The 22,698-nt window shown below is 36.9% G+C and overlaps 1 protein-coding gene across 1 annotated transcript in view; it reads right to left on the bottom strand.

Moving 5' to 3' along the window:
• The window catches only part of LOC110856902 (dopamine receptor 1), a 108,700-nt gene extending 106,472 nt beyond the window's left edge, over window positions 1–2,228 (bottom strand). Inside the window, exon 1 of the mRNA XM_035857479.1 lies at window positions 1,823–2,228. The gene's annotated coding sequence lies outside the window, so the exon portion shown is untranslated. The remainder of the gene's footprint in view (window positions 1–1,822) is intronic.
• Window positions 2,229–22,698: the final 20,470 nt, after the last annotated feature.

The raw sequence follows: 22,698 nt of genomic DNA, 5'->3' as shown, positions 1-22,698 counted from the left end.
GTGGCCACTTTCACCCACCCATTTATTCGGGACACATGGTACAAAATGTGTCACAGACTATATTTTTTACCAAAATTTGGGCATGAATTTACTAAAATTTTAGCACATGTGCAACTCTTTAGTAACAAATCGTTACCAGGGACAATTTTGTCCTGGCATTATTTACATACTTGCTCGGAGAGAAAGCTAAACTTACATTTTTATGAGGATGCATTTATCTCTTAAAAGTGAGCTCGCACGTGTGTGACACAGGTAACGTAACCGCACGGTTTTCGTTTTTTGGCCAGCCTATTTATCAACTTTCCCCTTCAGGACGACGACGTGGCCAATATTGCTTTCTTTCGTCATGACGATGATGATGATGATACGCGTACGTATCTCATCTCAGCGTGGTTTAGCTTTCTCCTTGGCGAGCGATATATCAACTTTGCTCCTCTGCTTCCCACTCGTTTTTTCCTCCTCCCTTCCCTTCCCTTCTTGAAGACAACAATCAATGGGTGTATATTTTTCGCAAAATCCGACATCATCTAACTGACTCTGAGTCTGACTCGGCAGTGGCGGCGGAACGGGGGGGTGGGGACAATAAGAAAAAAAATGGGAGAGTTCCGTATTTTTGGGGATGTTGTTGGGCAAGGTGGGGAATTTTACGGTGTACATTTTTCTGTGGGGGGGGGGGTATCCTTTTAAATCATCAATTAGTGTAATTTTTCTGTAATTTTGTTGTAATTTTGGGGAATTTGAAAATTGCGAATGGTAAGTTTTGTGCGAAATTTCAGAGGGCAAATTTTGTGCAATATTAGACAATTGCGGAGGATAAATTTTGTACGAAATTGCGAAGGGTAAATTTTGCGCGAAATTTCACATTTTTGCGTAACATTAGAAAATGGCGGAGAGTCCGTTCTGTGTGAAATTAGAAAATTGCGAATTGTAAATTTTATGCGAAAATGAAAAGTTACTCGTTGCAAATGTAGATTGTAATTACATATTTCCATAATGGGGACATGTTGTCCCCGTTAAACTGAATATTTTTATGGATTCAGTACATTAATCGATTTGAAAATTTGCATTGAAGTTTTATGCGAAATTTTGTACACCTGAGTCCTACACTTTTTGCATTTTTTATTGACATAACTTGTCTGAGTTGAGTTTTTCTGTAATAAATATTTTGCTACTAACCATTTTTCAAATATTTCCTTTTCATCGCGTACAATTCAGATTATTTCATCTCAATTAGAAGAATTAAGCTTTGGGGTCACGTTGCCAAAAAAAATATTTAAAAAAATTCAGAATTACGAACCAAAAAATGACCAAAAAATCCTTTGAGATCACATTTCCAAAAAAATTGTAACAAAATATCACAATTTATAACCAAAACCTTCACGTGAAAGTCACCACCTGATTTTCTCCCTTTCCGCGGGCACTGCATTCTTCTCCTCTCATAATACACTTTTTCCCTCAGTACATCCCGAATTCAAAACGTGTCCCGACTTTTAAAAGATGCAAACAAGTCGGACACAGAATGATAAATGCGCTTTTTGCCCAAAACATTATTTCCTCTCGAGAGAGAAATGAAGAGAAAGCAAGCTCCCACCAAAAAAATGGCCGGGACGACGACAATAAGTCCACATTTTACATATTCACTTTCTCCTCCTTACTTTCTCCCCCCATCAAAACTTTACTGCGGTTTCTTATTTTATTTCATTTTATTTCACCTCCCATTTCACCAACCATTTCCTGTTTTCCAAAGAGAAAGTAAACACAAAATCGACACGGAGAAAGCAAAAAAGAAAGAGAGATTGCTAAATAACGAGTTTTTTGTTACCTCTTGACGGAAACCTGGGGCAAGTTGAGATTTTCCACAAATCTGAGCTACTACTTTCACTTCAAGTATCCTCCTCACTTTCTCCCGTCCACAACTAAAAAAGTCGACACACTCAACCCAACCAAATATTTTCTTCTTGCGATCTCCTCCACCTCCACTTTCACCCAAAGTCGAAAGTCCTTCACTACTCGAGAGAAGAGAGAAAAGAGAAAGTAAGAGGAACCGCTTTCACTCAGGATGATCTGATCTTGACCAAACTTTTTTTCCGAGCGGAAATGGGGTACAAATTGGTAAAAGAGAAAGAGAGGTTCACATGTCAAACTGTGTTCTTCTTCTTGTCCTTGTTCTTTAAGAACAGAGAGAGCTGAAAGAGCTAAAAGAGAGAGAGAGAGCCGAGTTTGAGACGATCCAGTCTCTGTCGCTGTCTTCCCCAAAGTGAGGCTGGTTGCGAGACTATATACTCCGAATTTAGTGGTGGGTAACATGCGCGCAGGAGCCCGGTTTTTACTTACTTGGAGCTGGTTTAGTTAGTTAGTTGGTTACATGGGAACGAAAGGACAAAATATTCATGGATATTTATGTAAGTATCATTTTTGGCGAGGGTCACTTTCACTTTGGTTCTTCATTTACATGTGATGCCTGGCTTTCACTTATTTTACGAGCAATTATGGTTATTGTTCAGAAGCCTGGGGGCAAAATTTGTGGAAAAGTTGGATTCCGAGGAGTAGACTGGACAGTGGGCACGGATTTCTATTTTCTGTCCAATTTGTACCCGTCGTCCCTTTTTCACGGGGGAAAAGTGGCTTCATTTTTGACGACGGGGAAGAGGACACCAGGTTTTTGGTAGGGTTGGTTACCTGAATGCTTCGTGTTAAAGTATGTAAGTTCGTTGAGGGAAGATTTGCTACATTTCTTGCAGCACAAACCGAGAAACGCAAGAAATGCGAGGTGCAAGAAACTGGGAGAAAGAATGAGAAACATGCACAATCTAGCCACGCGCCGTATAAAGTATAGCGGCAGAAAGTTGTTTCTTGCAGGTCAAAATAGCTTAATGAAACAAATTCTTGCAGGTTTTGCTACATTTCGTGCGCTGCAAAGCAGAAAACGCAAGGTGCTAGAAACACCAAGAAACATGCGCCGTATGAAGTATTTATAGCGGCGGGAAGGAGTTTCTTGCGTCTTGCATTTCTTGCAGGTCAAAACATTTAACTGCAGGAAACCCACATTCTTATGGGTTTGCTACATATCTTGCAGTATAAAGAAAACAAATGGGGGGTAAAAGCACTTCAAGAAAGTGCAAACAAAACATGCGCCATCTATCCACTTGCCCTAAGAACCATAGAAGCGGGACGTAGTTTCTTGCACCTTGCATTTCTCCCAGGTCAAAATATGTATTTACCTGCAAGAAACCACTTTCTCCCCGGTTATAATTCTCCCACTATTTCGTTACTTACCCGCACCCGATCCATTGCCTAAATTATTAACCATCTATGTATCCATCTCCCCCCAAAAACGTGTCTATCTATGCACTGAATTAAATAAATAACTATCTCTCTCCACAAAAATTACGTACGTATTTTGGCTGCCACGAAAATCCAGCTCGGGACTGAATGAAATGAAGGAGAGATTCAATCAACACCACTTTACCACGCTTGTTTTATTAGACTAACACTTCACCAACCACGGGGACGACGATGCCACTCCACCCTTCATGTCCATCAATTAATGTCATCACTCACACACTACTCACTCAAACGGGATAACTTACAATATGGAGATTAGGGATGGATGGATTGATAACTCTAAAACATAATCATATGAGAGAGAGATAAAAACAGGGCGGGCGGAAGGACGAGGTGGGACCGAGGGGGAAGGTCGAATTCTGTCCTAATTGATAAAAGAGGGATGTATCCTGTATTTTGCATAAATTGGTTTTGCATAATCAAGCACAAAATTTGTACAGGGTGTATTATGCAGAACGGTATTTGCATCGGTTGTATTATGCAGAAGGGTATAGAATAATTTTATGGATAATTTTTTGCATAAAATTTTGCTCAAAATTATGAAAGAAAGTAGTTCAAATTTTTACTGTCGAGTAGAAATCACTTTGATTTTATGTGCATAATTGTGTACATAATTTTCTGCATAAATCACTCTGCGTAAAATTTTTCTGTATAAAATTTATGCACAAGATCGCGACAAATTTCTGCAAGAATGCCAAATTTTCAAATTTTTACTCGAGAATAAAAATTATCCCAATGTTCTACACCTAACTTGTGCAAAATTGGGGCAATAAAATTGACCAGCTTAATAACATTGCAAACATGCGAATAGAACATGATATACCATTTTTGGGGGGGACAAAATTGTCCCCGCAGTTGTGCCGCGCCTGGATAAAATAATAATAATAATAGCTCTAATACAATCAGCCGTGATGAGACGTGATGGTTGAACGAGTCCGGATGGATTCTTCTCTCTCTCTCTCTCGTTTTTTATTAAATCTTTATCCTCGGTAATTATTTATGTCGTTATACACACATCCGACGTCCCTATTTATTCACTTTGATGGAACGAAAAGTCTCTCATCCAAGTAATAAAAAGTGGCAGCAAAAATCCATTCTGCAGGGTGGGCTAAATCACGGCACTGTGTGGTTTACTGTGATTTCAGTGAAATAAATATGGGATTTGTGAGATTTTGGCGCAAGGTAATGTTGGGAAAATCACGGCACAGTGTGATTTACTGTGATTTATGTGAAATACGTATGGGATTTCTGTGATTATGGCTCGAAATAGGGTGGGAAAAATCACGGCATGATGTGATTTTCTGTGAAATATGTGATTTTTGGGATTTCTGTGATCTTTTATGGCAAAATGAAACAACTTTCTTCCTTAATTGGTATGCCTTAGGGTTTGATAAATCACATCGAACTGGTTAAAATCACGTTGTGGTGTGATTTTCTGTGAAATACAGGTGGGATTTGTGGGATTTCTGTGAGAACAACTTAACTTTCTTTAATAAACGTTTTAGATTGAGACAAGATTTTTATTGGGATTCGGCACAAAATTCTACGTATTATCATACAGTGGTAAAAATCACATTGTTATGTTTGTGATTTACTGTAAAATATATTTCACGTGATTTCTGTGATTAAGCTGGCTTAAATACATACGTGTTTTAAAATAAGACCAACTTGATATTCGGATTAACCCCGAAATTCTGACCATTTTCAGACACGACTCGTCCCTCCGTTTTTTGAGCAACTTTCACCTTTCCCATACAAATCTCATGCAAACTGCGACTTTCTACAAGTCAGGGCAAGTCGGATAGAAAAATGGTGAGAATTTCGGGCTGAATCCAAATATCAAGTTGGTCTCGTTCTATAATGTATTTTAACCAAGTTGTCTCACTCTCCCCACTAGTAATGTCACAATTGAAGATCAAACCCTGCCCCAATCCAGGATTGATTTAGAAATACATTTGTCAATCTGTGTACGCTTTGTTGCATGTTAATAGGAGAAACATACATAAGTACCTGAAAGGTTTGCACAATGTTCCATAAAATTTGCGAATCTTGTCATATTAACCCGACAAACATATTTAATTTTTTAGACCAAACCCTATAGTTTCCATGTTCAAAGTATTTAGCAAAATGCAAAAAATCGCAACATTGCAAAAAAGCCGGCACTTGGACCAAGACCACCCCACGTTTCCCACGTTGATCGGGATCATCTACCCCCATGTTTTCTCAACCTCTCATAAATCTAACTACCTCAGATCAGAGATCACCTTTCCGTCGCTATAGCAACCGTGTCATTTCTCTCTTTAAGAAAACCCTCAACTTGTTTCTGAGAATAAGAATAAGAATCAAGAGAGAGAAAAAAATTCAATCCGGTTTTTGTCAGTTTCATTGCACAATTTTTTTTATGAGTTGGTTCAACAATCTAAAAGTCACTTAGGAGCGACGGCATCATTCTTGTCGTGGAGAGTTGAACAAATAATCTTTAAATAAAAGCCGTCCTTCTTGGAACAAGTTGTACAACTAAATAAACCCAACAAAACGACGACAACAACAACCACTACCACGAGGACTTTGTTGATTGTGTATAATTCGCACAGGGTTCGGAAGCTGCTAAAAATAAATGTATGGAAAATTTACGTTTCTTTTTCTTTTTCTGCTCGAGATACGTGCAGAATTATGAACAATCATGCTTTTCTAGAGAAAAATTCGTTTTATGAACCCTTGAACTTCTGAAAAACACGGTGTTTTCTCAATTTAAACAGAAACTTTCGTTCTTGCATTTATTTTAAAATACCGTGTTTGTAACATTTTTGTATAAAAACACAATTTGCAAACCTTCATATTTCCAGAAACTTTGTTTTCTCAACTTTTGTGCATTTGCCAATTTCTCAATAAAGCTATATTTTCCCAAAAACACCACATGGTTTAGCGTTCCCTACAAAATAAAGTGTTCTGCTCATGTTTTTTCACATTTCCCTTAAAAAACGCATGTTGAACCTCTCATATTTCTCAAAAACACAGTGTTTTACTTTATATGGACACCTCCATTAAAAAAATAATAAATTTGTGTTTTGCACATTTCACAAAACCTCATATTCTCCCAAAAACACCGTGTTTTCTAAATTTTTCTGAAACCCCCTATTTTAAAAACGCACATATTCGCCCATCTCAAAAACACCCTGTTCTCCTTAACATACAAAAACACACACATTTCATCCGCTTCCCATAAAAAACACAATTTTTCGCTCTCTTTTCAAAAAATCTGTTCCCAATTTTTGTGGCACCCTGTCCTCGTTCCTCCACCGAACCGTGAAATACATAGAATCCATCCATTAACAAACCCTCTGGATTTGGATCCCTCTTCGGAAATGGTTTCCCCGATGGCGAGACAGAATCGGATCAAAATCATGCCAGCAGATTATTATCATCCGATCCTCCTCGCTCACAACAATTATAAAATTAAATCGCGATGGTGATTGAGCACTGTGTTACGTTCACGTAATTCTCTTGTGACATGCTTGCTCTCTCTCTCTCCGCTTACACCCAGTTAAGCAGGCTTATCTTCAAGAGGAGCTTATCATCAGAGTCATCATCATCATCAAAATCAGCACAAAGTAAATACGTGATTTGTTCCTCTTCTCCAACGACGTCGTTGTCCTGACCTGATTGATGGCGAATTGTGTGATGAGATTTTTACATACGGAATTTTTTTTGATGAGTTATTATTCACCTTTTTTAATTTGGAAACCGTTCCCGACAAACATTATCTTTCAGAAAACATGTTTTTCTACTTCTGAAAATTTTGGGGGTGTACAATTTTCGGGGTATGTCTATTTTTTCGAAAAACATGTTCCAGAAACATTTGGATAATGAATTGTGTGATGAGATTTCTGCATAAATAAGTGTACATATTTTTTTGGCCAAGGATTAATTAGTTTCTTTTTAAATTTTATTCACCTTTTTTAATTTGGAAACCATTTCCCGAGAAACATTAAATTCCAGGAAATATGTATCCCTTCTCTGCAGATTTAGAGGATGTATTATTTTTTAGGAATGTTTCTAGTCGTTTTAAATTATGGTCCATAAACATATTTACGTAATGAATCGTGTGATGAGATTTCTACATATGTACGTACTTTTTTTGACGAATTATTATTCACTTTTTAGCCCGAGTCAGGGCTTATGGAACCGTCATGTCCGTCCGTCTGTCTGTCTGTCTGTCTGTCTGTCCGGCACGATAGAGCCAAAACGGCTGAACCGATTGACTTGAAATTTTTACCATATGCATATTGGACAAAGTTAGGAAACGAGTTCGAAGATGGGCGAAATCGGTCCAGTGGTTGACCGGTGGGGGTCATCGGAGTGGGTGGGGTCTTATGCACCAAAATTTCAAAATTGTTGTAGAGAGCTGAAATTTGGTACAGAGGTTGCTAATGGCTCCTAATAGAAAAAAATAACTTCAGGTTGGAAAAATTTTCATCATGAGTGACCCTATGGGGTGACCCATACCGATTTTTCAAAACCATCATATCGAACTGAAATTTGGTGGAGAGGTTGCTTATGGGTCTTAATAAAAGAATATGATATGATATTGGTAAAATTTTTATCTGGAACGCCCCTATGGGGTGACCCATACCGATTTTTAGAAATTGTTTTAAAAAGATGAAATCCGGCACAATGATACTTAATGACTGCTAATTAAAGAATATGAAGTTAAAAGTGAACAAAGTGCAACCAGACCAAAGTGACCAGAGTGCAATCAGTATGGGGTGACCCATACTGATTTTTAAAAATCGTTATATCGAGCTGAAATTTGATTTGGAGGCTGAATAGCACATACATACAGCTTAGAACTTCAGGTTGTTAAAGAAGCCACTGGTCATGGTGGTCAAGGCACATGATTTGTAACTAATTCAAAAATTTGGTACCAAATAATAGAAACTATCTAACAAACTTTTAACCATCCACAACACGGAAGTTGGTGATATTATGTCGGTCAGTTCGGAAAAGAATTTAGAAGCGGGCTCTGACTTATTGAGTCAGGGACTATGTCCCTGACTCGGGCTATATGGAGTCTGCACTGTAGGTTTTTAATTTGGAAATCATTTCCGGACAAGCATTATCTTCCAAAAAACATGTTTTTTTCAATTTCTGCGAATTTTGAGGGTACATAATTTTATGAATGTTTCTCATTTCTGTAGAAAATTATGCTCAATTATTTACATAATCTTTCAAATATTGAGGCGAAAGTCTGCAAGAAATCTGTTGTCGCAAAAATATAACCTAAATAATTTGGACTATTTTAATAAAGAAGTTGAATCCTATTTTTATAAATTTGGGACAAATTTCTGCATAAAATCTGACCAAATTAGGACAAAATCGGGCAAAATTTATACCCAAAATCCAGCCAAATGTCTTCCGAAAATTGGATCAAATTCCTATCCAAAATCAAACCATTCAAATTTTTCTCGGCACAAAATCCTTATCAATTTCCATGTTTATCGGGTCGTCCGGCACCCACCCACCCTGATAAATAACGAGATACATACATTTCCCTCGAGGGAAAGTAGTCGGACGAGTAAATTGCTTCAATCCACACACACTCCACACCAAAGAGAAGAAATTCAGCCTTGCGAAAAAGCGAGAGCGCATATACGCAAAGACTAAATGTTGTTGTTTTTCTCTGTGGTTAAATACAAGTCCAAGTTTCGCTATCTTTTTGACGTGGCGATAAATAAATGCCATTTTTTAATTCGCACATGTCTCAAGAAGTATGCAAACTTTAACCGAGTAAAAAAATGGGCAGTGCATACTTACTTTTTCTCCAAGAAAGAACTATGCACCACTTAAAAAAAGTTTAAACTTTTTCCGTCCACGTTATATAAATGGGTGCGTTCAAAAATTACGTTATGATATAAGGTCATAAAGGTCAAGGTATGAAAAATAAATGCAGAATTTTTTTGTGAATTTTTTAACCCGTTATATGATTAATTTCCTTGGGCATTTATTACCGCAGAGATTTAATAACCCAACTAAATAGATAAGTTAAGCCATTCTGGGGCAATGTGAAATCCAGTTCAAATGGGGCAAATAGAACACGCCATCAATTCCTATTGGGACCAGAGGCAGTATTTAGTTTCTTACACCTTTTCCATATTTCTTGGACATTTTGGCATTGCACTGCGATATATGCAGGAAATTGCAAAATTTGCAAGAAAACAGCACCACCTCGCGGGTCACCCATTGTACCACACTTAACTACACGGATTTTCCGCTAAATGGTGCTTATTTCTTAACATTTCGTGCAGAAATGCTGCCTTTAAAAAACCACAATTTCTTGCAGTACCGTTAGTTAATCCTATGAATAGACAAACCTGTTCATTTTTACAACCTTCTCGCGTCACTATTGAACGTTCCGTTCTCCTCTAAAAAACAATTTCAATCTAATTTTTTCCTAAAAAAGCAATCAAATCTTTTTTTTAATTTTTTCTAATTAGTCTTCTCCTTAATTTTTTAAAAAGCCCAAATTACCAGAGGTGACGGATTTAATCATTTCTAATTAGTCTTCTTCTTAATTTTTTTAAAAAAACGCTAAATTAATTTTTTCTAAAAAATCCTAAATGCAATTTTTTTTGTATCCCCTTTTTCTAATTAGTCTTGTCTTTAATTTCAAAAAATCTAAATTACCCGAGGTGACTGACTGTACAGCCTTTGTTTTAATTGAAGTCATGCCGTTGCATAAATACCGTTGCTGAATGCGGGGTTCGCATCGGTCACACGGCGGGGTTCGTCTCCGTGTTGAAAGGGTTGATTGAAAACTTTTCCAATTTGGGCAATAGGCGAATAAATTGGAAAAATGAGGACGCAATAAAACCCTTTAATGAGGTTATTTGAAACAGTGTGGAGTTCGCTAAATACACCGTCCGACCCACCCACCGGCAGACACACCAAACTTTTCTCACTCACTCACTCAGCAAGTTTGGGAAACGTTGTTACGTACTAAAATCGCCCACTAAAATGTATTCGTATGGATGGATCTAGTTGAATAAAAGAGTTAACGCCACGCCACGAAACACTTATTTATGACGGGGACTTATTTATGACGGGGACTTATTTATGACGGGGTGCTGGCCAAAGCTACTTTATGGGAAGTGGAGCTTATCTGTCTCTCTGTCCGGCTGATTATTAATACTTGATATTGATAATAAATATGTGGAAATATCAATACATATATTCGGGTACTCATTACAAAAATAAAAATATGGTGCAAAATATGTGCAAATTATTGAAAATTTCAAATACTCAATAAATTCGAAAATCACGGTTGAAGCCAATTTTAAACAAAATTTTTGTAAGCTTAAAGATGCGTGAACACACATGTCAAAAATTGGGCACAAAACACGTCTACAAATTTTTGAGCAACTCAAGTTTGCAATTTTTTGCACATTAAATTCTACCTTAAATTGAATATGCGAAAATGATTTTTCAAGCAATTTTTAACAAAGTTCTTGCAAATCCATGTGCGAATTTTATTCAAGCTTCCAACGTGAATACCCTTAATTTTGTCTCTAAAATAGTAAAATTGTCACAGGTCTCTTCTTGACTTAACCCTTGTCCCCCCGGCCTTAAAAACTGCTAAAATCAAACATTTCATACCCTCTCTTGACCCCCCACTCCCGCTCCTTTGTTACCCCTGTTCCTCCCCCTGCACGTCCTGCACCTCGAACGGTTTTGTTTTACATGCGAAGCCCAGGATTTTTCCCTCTCCTGCCTGACTTTTTCCATGTAATGAATAATAATGTTTCCCCCTGGCTGGGCGCACAGACCAGCCAAACCAAACTACACATCACTTATTACTCCTCGTCCCCTACTTGCGTAACGAAAAAAGTAACGCGGCTGATCTCGCACAGACGAATTTACCTGCCGATTACGTAAAAGCGGATATAAATAAATACATACACGATAACCTCCACCACCTCCTCCTCCTCAGTCTCGCCAAACTTAAGTGATAAATTTTTCGCAAACATGGGCAAAATACATATTTAGACAAAATTTTGTTCTTTCAGTTGTTCACAAGGTTTGGATTTCCAGGGGTAAAAACAGCCACAAAATGACGAAACTCCACGTTGAAATGCAGGTTTTCGTGAAAATGAACTTTTCATCACTCTCAAAAAAAGTGCAATTTGGATGACGGATTAATAACCATTGATTTCTTTATTTGGGGCAGATGTGGGCAAAATATTTTACCAAAATACACCCTTTTAAGCCCTGGGTTTCCAGGGATGTTAAAGTAAAAAAAGACGACAATCTATGTATGACCAGAAGACAGCCAAAATACTCGTTTTGCGAAGAAATTAAATTTTCATGTGCCAAAATACTGAGACAATTCACGCAGTCATTTGTAACTTTGTAAAATTCCTGCGTAATGTTGTATAATTTTACAAAATATGGAGACCCCCTTGATCTGAGCAAGTCTACAAAAATTTGTAACCTAATATTCCTTCGAAATAATTTGGTAAAATTGTGTAAAAGTTGATGAATTTTACGATTTTTACAATGTTACCAAGTATGAATGCACTCCATTTTCAGGTTCATGAGTTCCTAAAAATCAAGTATTTTGACAGCGATAGAACATGAATTTGTTGACAAAACTTTACAAAATTTTCGTACGATTGCTGCCTTCTCGACGTAGATTCCATCGTCTTTTTGTGACTGTAACAGCTCTGTAAATCCGGAAAATATTACATTTTTTAACCCAAAGTATTTAGCCCATCCCTGCCAAATTTTCTCTTAGCCGTGGATCCGCCAGCCTGCATAATGGCGATAGGAGCGGAGACAAAGGAGAGGATCGCTTAATGAGACCAAGTTCAGTTTGGCGAAAAAAAGTGGAAGGATGCAGCGAGGAGAAGACCTTGGATGAATGCCTGCCTGGTGTGAAAGTTAGGATGGAGCCCATTATTACGACCAAATTGCCCCCATTGTTCCCCAGCACTGGGACAGAGGGACACCAAGCACCGCGGAGGAACAACAATGTCCCCACCGAGAGATAGACGGACATTTAGGAGTTTCGCACACTAGTTTTTTCAGAATTTTTGAAAAAGTTGATTGGAAATCATGCAAATTTTTGTCTCAAATTTACCAGAATTCTTTTAAAACATTATTTAACAAATTATTCGCAAATTTACAACATTATTTAGCAAAGTTTTGGCAAATTTGATACATTATTTATCAAATTATTCGCAACAAACTTGCAATATTATTCACCAAATTATTCACAACTTTGTGACATTATTCAGCAAACTTGTAACATTATTTAGTAAATTGTTTGCAAATTTGTGACATTATTTAGCACATATTCGCAACCTATTTACACGTAGACTAGCTTATTTATTCCATCTTTGCAGTACTATTTATTTAACTCTTAAAATTATCCTTATTTTATGAAATTTTGTACAAATTTTAGTCGAACACCTTCTGGTTCCGAAATTGGCACGCGTTTATTTTGCAAGATTATCATTTCGCAAACTTCTTGCTTACACACATTTGATCTTTACAATCCTATCAAACTCCTGAAAATAGTCCCATTTTCCAGAAATAACAATCGAAACAATGGAAAATCATGCCCATTCCGGTCATATATTGCAATCTCCTCGTGTCCCCCGAATAGTTCCGCGGGGAGGGCGGCTGACAAGCGGGGATTGAGATTCATCCGAGAACAAAGAGGAGCGGATTGCGTGCTGGATACCATTCTAAAATTATTACAACAGCTTTTTCCAGATTTCTCGCCTCCTCCATCCAAATTCCCAAGATGAAAACACAGCCTTGGAAATCTTGTCCGGGAACGTGGCAGTGTTGGCTGGCTGGCTGACCAATCTCCTCGTCGGTCCTATCGAGAGATATGTCGCCCCTCAGAAATCCTGTCACACGCTGTAAACCAGACTTTACACCTCGACAGTGGCCGCGGAACAGAGTGACAATGTCCCCACGGTTGTTCGATCGATGTCGCCATCATTTTCTCATATTGATTTATTGATAAACCCGTTTCTCCATTATCCTACAATTAATGTCCCCAGATGTCCCCTCACGGCTTCCGCGGCCACTGCCAGGAATCACCACCGGTTGACAAATACCTCACGTATGTAACAGGGTATGTATCGGGATAAAGCAGTATTTGATTTTTGCCACCACTGTTTCGCCATTTCTTGCAAAAAACGGCAAAAAATTCCAAAAAAATATACGCTTAATTTTCCCGATAAAACAGTCCTTAACTGTTTCGGCATTTCTTGCAAAAAATAAGCGCTCCCGCACATTTCACCCTTTGTTCTAGACGTAATTGTCCTCAAGATTACACTTATTTCTTGCATTTCTCTCACTCCTGCTGGAAATTATGCATGAAAAATAAACAATTTCTTACAGTAATTTATTCCGCTTGTGTTTTTTTTTAATTTTTTGCACTCCATACCAAGAAATAACCGCCACTTTACGGTTATCGTCCGCTAGATGGTGCTTATTTCTCACATTTCTTCTCCTTCCTGCAGGAAATTATGCCTTCAAAAAGAACCAATTTCTCCCACGTGGTTCTTTTTTATACGGCGAAACCCTTCCTTCAGAAAATCACCCTCCCCTCCCCCCCAGCGGCTCATCCCTGTTTGTCGTCTAAACCCAGCTCAATTTTTCCCCAATCAGAGTAAACGTGTAGACAAAAACAGTCCGATCGGACGAACCATAGAACCAATCTCGACTCAATAAAGTCTCATCGCAGCAAATTTTGTGAAACAACTTTCACCATCATCACTTCGGAGGAGAGAAATACTTTCACTTTCGAGTTGCATCATTTCCAACGGCTGCATTTTCCAGAGGAGAACTAACGTTTTGTAAGAGGGAAAGTCCTCTCACTCACTAAAACCGCATGGCTCACTGACTGACTGACGGACAAGGGAGGTCTCCCAGCGGATGCGATCCGATTTTGAGACTCGAACTAGTGTCAACCGATCACAAATTTAATTAGGATGAAATTTGCGAAAGACGCGATCTCCCAATGAACACGTTTGGCAGAGATATTTGCATCCGAAGAGGAGAAAACCCGCAGTAAATTTGCAAAGTGTAAAATGCTTCGACTTTACTGTCCGTTTTCTCCTCTTGGGATGCAAATATCTCGGCCAAACGTGTCCATTGGGAGATCGCGTCTTACGCAAATTTCATATTAACTAAATTTGTAACCGATTGACACTAGTTTGACCCTCAAAATCCGAGAGCATCCGCTGAAAGAGCTCCATTGTAACTTAGAGTCGCATGTTTTGCAGAGATATTTGCATCAGAAGAGGAGAAAATACGCTTTAAAGTCGGCAAATTTTACACTTTTCAAATTTACTTAAAGTTTTCTCCTCTTCGGATGCAAATATCTCCGCCAAATGTGCCAATTTGGACATGGCGTCTTTTTCAAATTGTATGTTAATTAAATTTGCACCCGAATGACACTAGTTTGACCTAAAAATCGGATCGCATACACAGGGAGACCTCCCTTGTGAGAGAGAAAGAGAGAGAGTGAAAGTGAGTGAGCGAACGGACTAAAAAATTCAGAAATCTCTTCTCCCTTCATTCATTCAACTTGCGACACGAATGGTCCATTTCGCCCACTAATTCATCCCAGAATATTCAATTCATTCTCCTCGTCCAAATTTAAAGTTTTTAAAAATTCCGACCTGTCACGAACCTGGACATGGTTTCAGAAAAAGTTTCAATTTACTTAGATACCTGGCTCAATTTAACGTGGAGAAAGGAGAAAAGGTATCTAGGAGACAACAAGGGCTGCGGAATAACAAAGTGGGGACAATATCTAATAGCATAGGAAGATTGGGAAAGGGAGGAGTTTAAAAGATTGACAGCATAGGGAAATCCACCCGGGGGGAAATTCCCCTCAAACCTCCGTGCAAAAAAAAACCCTACCTGCAAAAAATTGTTTCATTTTGCCAGCATAATTTCTTGCCGGAGTGAAAGAAATGTAACCAGAAATAAGCGCCATCTAGCGTACAATTAAGCCTAGCACAACCGGCCAGCCGCTAGGTGACGCTTATTTCTTGCAATTCCTCGCAAAAAATGACGAAACTATATAATAAATCTAACGCTTTCTGTCATGTTTCTACTTAAATGCTATATTTTCATATCCTCCCAGTAAACGCAACTACTAGGTGGCGCTTATTTCTTGCAATTTCTTGTTAAAAAAAATGCCGAAAACTTGCAAGAAATCAAACATTTCATGTCATATTTCAAACAATTTTGTATTTTACCATCCTTTTCACGCTACTAAACTTCTCCTCCCTTTTTTCTAACCCCCACGCCACCCACGCTGTTCTGCCGCCCCTGGGACGCAGGAAAATATGTCGCAAATATTTTAAGTAACATTCCTCCCTTCCTTCCCACCCACCCACCCACCTTTTGGCCAGAATATAGTAGAAGTAGAAGAAGAATGGAATGGAGAATGTACGAGATTCTGAGCTCCCATCTGCTCCACTTGTTCGATCGAATTGTGTACGAGATAATTGACTTTTTGCCATTATGCATCCTTCATGCGAAATCTAATAACGTGTCCCATCCCCTAAATAAGCTGTCTCCTCTACGACAACAAGAATGTGACATTTTCCATGCATCCATGTACGTATGAAAATGTGGGTCGGACACGTTCCCGAATTTATCTTTTATTAAAGAGGCAACAGTTTTAAAATAGAGACACGAAAACTGTCACTCAATGTGGCCTTTCTTCTCCATTATTTGGCGGGAAAATTCAATTTGACACGCAAAATGGTTTAAATATAGAAAATTTGCAATTACAATTGTATTTATACTAGGAATTTATGAATAATTAAAATTCTGATTCGAATGTCTCTGACATTTTGCATGCAAAAAATAAATACCTTGTTTTTTAAGGAGATACGTTTTGTCGTTTTTGCTAAATCGGGCGAGCCATAAATGCCAAATAAGATGTCTCAACGAGAAGAATGTGACATTTTATATGAAAATGTGGGTCGGACACGTTCCCAAATTTATCTTTTATTAAAGAGGCAACAGTTTTAAAATAGAGTGACACGAAAACTGTCACTCAATCAAGAAAATAAAGGGGAAATTCAATTTGACATGCAAAATGGTTTAAATATAGAATTTTGGCAATTAGAATTGTATATAATAGCAATTCAAATTTATGAATTATGAGTAATATTTTTATCAAAATTGCATGTTTCTGACATTTTGCACGTAAAAAATAAATACCTTGTTTATTTTTTAAGGAGAAATTTTTTGTCAAATTTGGGCAAAATTGGACACGCCATAAATGTTTCAACCATACATGTTCAAAAAGTATTTATTCATTCAAACTTCATTCATTCAAAGTCTTGAAAAAAATATTCATTCCTTATTAATTCATTCATAACTTCAAAAAAATATATTCATTAATTATTCAAGATTTACCGATTATTCACCATTACTTCATTATTCATTTTATTCAAGATTCACAGTATCAGACGAATTTCTCAACTTTCCCTATGTATTAAGCATTGAGTTAAAAATGAAAGATAAAAAATATCAATTCATTATTCATTCACACGAATTGAATAGATATTCACTCAATATTCATTTATTCAAAAATCATAATAAAATATTCGTTCAATATTCATTCAAATTTTTAATATTGAATGAATAATGATGAGGAGATATTTTTTGTCAAATTTGGGCACATCGGACACGCCATAAATGTGCCAAAATAAGCAGTCTGAGCGAGAAGAATGTCACATTTTGCATGTATCTGGGTCGGACACGTTTCCAAATTTATGTTTTATTAAACATAGGCAACAGTTTTAAAATAGATGAGCGAGCGAGCGAAAATAAGTAGAAAACTGTCACTCAATCAAGAAAATGTGTATGAGCGAAAATTCAATTTGACATGCAAAATGGGTTAAATATAGAATTTTGCAATTAGAATTGTATTCAGAATGTGAATTTATTAGCAGGGGGATGAATTATGGAGACATAAGTATAGACAATTTTAATCAGAATGTATATTATGTATTACATTTTGCACACAAATTTCGCACAGCTTTTTGTAGTTTTCGTTAAATCGGGCAAATTTGACACGCCAAAATACTGACCTCCCTCGGGAACGCTACAAGTGGAACTCAACTAAAAGAAAGAAATACCACCCAGAAATTCATAACATTCCCAATTTTGCAAGCTTTCCCATATTTTTTGCATATTAACTCATTTACATATGAAATTCTAAATTATCTACACATTCATTACAACATAGGCCTATAGGCAAATAGAAATTTAAATAAATGGCAAATCGGGCACGCCTTAAATGCTAAAATATATACCTCCCTCAGCATCGGTACAATAACGTGTATATAACTCCTCTCATTCACCAAATACCACAAATTTTGCAAGTTTACCCCTCTTTTTTTGCATATTGACAAATTTCCATATGAAATTCTAAATTCTCTGCACATTAATAAATAACACGAGCTTTAAGACAGCCATAATTTTACATAAGTGGCAAATATCAATTTAAAAAAATGGAAAATCAAACATGCCATAAATGCCAAAATTCCTACCTCCCTTATCATCTGCACAAGTAAATAAAACTCCTTCATTCACAATACTCCCTAATTTTACCAGCTTTTATTCTCTCTTTTTTCGCACATTAATACATTTCCATATCAAAGAATGGAATTACTTGATCCACACAATTTAACATTGTTTATCGTTCCAATGAATGTGAAAGTGAGTGAAAGTTTTACATCTTTTTTTGTACCCGAAACTCTCCCGATTTCTTTTTTTAGTCGACCACTTTTAAACAGAACGAGTGAGAGAAAAAACTTTTTTTAACGAGAAATTTTCACACTTGACAGTGATCCAGACAGACGGACGGACAGACAGACACCGCGGGAGGAGAGTTCATTATGACAAGTTGACCTTTTTTTGTAAGGGGCGAAAAATATGATTTTTTTCTTTTTGCACAGTAATCAACAGCTAGTAAAAAATAATCTGGTGACGAAATTATTACGATTGGGTAACACATGGATTTGTGCATGTGTCCTCCAGTAAGGTCAATGTTACACCTAATCAGACCGCGGATATGTATGCATTTCCAAATTTTTCATTGGATTCCGACCGACGATCAAATTTTGTCGGTGCGTTGATTAACTCGCATAGATTTTAAAAATCTCAAAATATTTTCACATGTTTCTAGGTTTTCATACATTCAAATATTCCCCTAAACTATTATTTTAAAAATTTGTTTACATATTTTTTTTAAAATACATATATTTTGTAAATATTTCAGCGGATTGTTTTGCTTAAAAAAATTGAGCCACAAAAAATTCAAAAATACAAATTTTTTTTTAATTCTTACATTTTCGTACGCATTTCATAAATATTTTAACTGCATATTAAATACATATTTCCGCCATTTTTCATAAATACATATCCGCCCTCTGATTCTTAAAAAGTATATTTTGCTTTTCGGGACAAATAAGGACACAAAATGCTAAAAAAATCGCGATCCCGTACTAAAAATTCTTGTCAAATCCTCTCCTCGCTAAAAACAATGCCCAAAATTTTATTCGCTCATTATTTAGAGTGTTCTACATATTTTCGCATCATCCCAATTTATTTATACTCACGTCCTCCACCTCCTCCTCCTCTTTACTTACATAAATATTTAATTTCCACCCGTTTAATGAAAGTCTGCGTGTCTCTGGATTTGGGTATTTATTTTCCCTGTAAAATAGTCCTCCATGTGGAGGATTTCGATCTGCCATCGTCAGACGACCCTGGGTCCAATTCATCTCGTCGTGATGAAGTCATTGGGACGCTGACTTTGACATTAATTCATGCTTAGCAAAGGCAAAAGTGACATCAAGCACCCTATTTGTGGGATCAACCCGGTCGATATTTGCTCCTCAGCCTGCCTGCCAGCCAAACAAATCACCAGTCGTCCCCGTCGTCCACAATGGGCCTTTCTTTCTCACGGACAAACCAGCCACCCGGTCACGACGGCGACCAGATCAGGCAAATTTGCACATGGACACATGTTTGTTTAAACCTTGATCCGTCAGGGGAGAGGAACATGGGGACAATAGTTTGCAAATTGATCAATGATTGTAGTTTTAAGAAATTTGCAATAATTTGTATTCTGGTGAAAATTGAAATACTTAATCCAACGGGAGGAACATCGGTGGTAATGGTGTTTCGCAAATCGATGAAGTTTTAAGAAATTTGCAATAACCTTTTTGCTGGTGAAATTTTAAATATGAAATTTTTTTAAGACAAAATTCACAAGATAATTTCGCAAAAATACCAGTTTTGTGGTAATTTTCTCGAAAATGTCGCTTTGCAACATATCTTCGCAAGTTTGCGGTGCTTGCGAAATCGTGTCGTGAAAAACTTATTTTAACTTAAAATATATATAAAATGAAAATGAGGGGAGAAATTAAAATTACACTTTACGAAAAATAGTGTGAATGCATTTTTTAATAAAAAAAATATCCTATGCAAACTTCGCAAAGTTGCGAAGCCACACTTACAGGATTTACAAAGTTGACTGGAATATCGACGATGAGTTGTAGACGAGAAATATTCACATACGCGAGGTTGAGGTGAGCACGCCGAATTGGATTTTCATCGCATCTTTGCAATCTTATCATTATCCTTTTCGCAAATTCTTTTCCCAGTTTTTGCAAACATTTGAGATGGAAAACTAGTACATTTTTTTGGGGACCAAATTTACCTAGAAAATTATATATTTTGCAAATCCCACACATATTCGCATCTGCTAAACGGGTTCCGAATATAAAGATGTTAACGTGAGTAGATGGGTAGTGAGACTCCTGCAATTTGTTATTGTCCCCACATTCACGTAGGCTTTGGTAACATTGTAAAATCCGTAAATTTATCAACCTTTACAAAATTTTACACTTATTTCGAAGGAAAATTAGCTCCCACATTTTTGCAAACTTACAAATCAGATTAAAGGCTTACCCTTATTTTATATATAAAACTATGCTACAAAACGTACGGATTTTACAAAGTTAATTGTTCTGCAGCTCGTGGTGATTGATATGTACTTATCCGATCAACCTACTTATCTCTAAGGGGGTGAGATGAGACAGGGAAAGAAAATAAGCTCAAATCTACCATCATTTCATAATAATTGCTGTTTATTAATACCTAAATACATCTTTCAAACGCGTCTTTGTTTCGTAACGAGGAGGAGAGCAGTGTGCTAAATTTGGGCCACGTCCGGTAACACTTTTCTTAAAATAATACCCACTTTTACATGCATAAACTACATAAACTACATGCCATCACCAGCAGAAGCAGCAGGATGAGAACAGAACCAAGGTCAGGAGCGCTTTTCTTTAACATGAAACGCAGATAATAGCCTGCTCTATAACTAACCAAAACGTTACATAATTCCGTTCTAAAGTTGGGTTAAGGCTCTTGTTACACCGTCATAGAGTTTTTTCTCACCTTGCCCTTATTCATGTATTTAAATGCAAAGTTTAAAATCGAATCAACTTCATGAGTTTTGAGATAAACTCAACTTTTGAGACGTTAATGTAAAGCTAATTTTTGGTACTACAAACAAGTCGTTTTGAAAAAAATTAATAAATTTATTTGCCATCTTTTCACAATAAATTTGTGCAAAAATGAATTTAATAATTTTTTTCAAAACGACTTGTTTGTAGTACCAAAAATTAGCTTTACATTAACGTCTCAAAAGTTGAGTTTATCTCAAAACTCATGAAGTTGATTCGATTTTAAACTTTTGCATTTAAATACATTGGATAGGGGTAAAGTGAGATTACGCGCCAACGCGTCATCCAAGAGGGTCTTAAGGATGAAGATTTAATGTGGAATAGATTTTTAATCTCACTCCACCCCCCAAATTAAATGTGTTTAGACGCAAATTTCTAAAATGACATGAATTTCATGAGTTTGTAAGGTTACTGATATTACAATGCTACAAAGAACTGTATGAATGAATTAATAGCGTTTTTTTTGGTAACTAAATTCGCACGTGTAGTCCCATCATTTTACAAACTTTAACAAAACAGACACAAACCTACTTGATCTGAGCAAGTTTACAAAACCAATTTTCCTTCGAAAGATGTTATAAAATTTTGTAAAATTTTGTGCGTTTACAGGATTTATGAATTTTATAAAGTTACCAAGGCCTGCGTGAATTTACTCAATGTATTTCATCTATAATTCTAACTTTGCATACATATTCGTTTCTCATTTTATTCCCTACTTTCACCTCCACCTCGACCGAAATATGTCTAAAATTTTATAAAAGTTTGTGAATTTACACAATTTACGAACTTTACAATGTTACCAAGCTGAAATGTCTCACTGTATCTTCAAGACTATTTATGCATAATTCTTCTAACTCTAAATACATATTTCTGTTTCATTTTATTCCCTACTTTCACCTCCACCTTGACCGAAATATGTCTAAAATTGTATAAAAGTTTGTGCGTTGACAGAATTTGCACGGATTTTACAAAGTTACCAAGGCCTGCGTGAATTGCCTCATTGCAAAATTCGACACTATTTACACATAGATAATTCTATTCTAAAAGTGCATAGATGCACATTTCTGTCTCACTTTCACCTACATCTCCACCGAAATATTTTATAAAAGTTTACGGAATTTACCAAATTACAAAGACTACGGGAATTGCCTCATCGTAAAATTCGACACTATTTACATAAAATTCTAACGGTTCATACATACATATTTGTGGCTCAGTTTATTCCCCACCTCCAATTCGTCTCCCGGAATAGCATCCTTTCCTCCATCAGATCTCGTCTTCCTCCTGGACAAAGGAGGAAGAAAACCTGGTGAGAAAATCCATTCGTCTCCCGTCCTTTGTAATTTTTTCGCATAAAACCAACGCACCTGAGGTTACGAAAAAAAAACCACCACCTTGCTCAGATTATTTTAAAGGTGAAAGCAGCCAAATCTCGAGGGAAATCGAGCACCGGTTTTCTTCTCACAAATCCAGTCCAACTATTTCCACGTCCAAGTCCACGTGTGCAGCCACCGCGGAGCTACCGGGTCATGGCAAGATGGGGAAAAAGGGGGGAATTTCTTAGAATATTAAAAATCATCCCCATGCATCATTCCGCAACCCTTGATTCTCATCATTCCCGAAGGATAGTTATACCCTTGAAGAGCAGCTTACGGGTTAAAATCTTGTTGCACGGAGTCAAATAAGTATGTGAGATACAGGGTTTCGGGTGAAAATAAGACCACCACGTGGGAGAAATAAAGGGGAGAAAGTGGTTTCTTACAGGGGA

Source organism: Folsomia candida, unplaced genomic scaffold (assembly GCF_002217175.1).
Source record: "Folsomia candida strain VU population unplaced genomic scaffold, ASM221717v1 Fcan01_Sc017, whole genome shotgun sequence".
Classification (NCBI taxonomy): Eukaryota; Metazoa; Arthropoda; class Collembola; order Entomobryomorpha; family Isotomidae; genus Folsomia; species Folsomia candida.
Note: the sequence above shows the minus strand (reverse complement) of the source record. Positions and strands in the feature narration are given on the sequence as shown.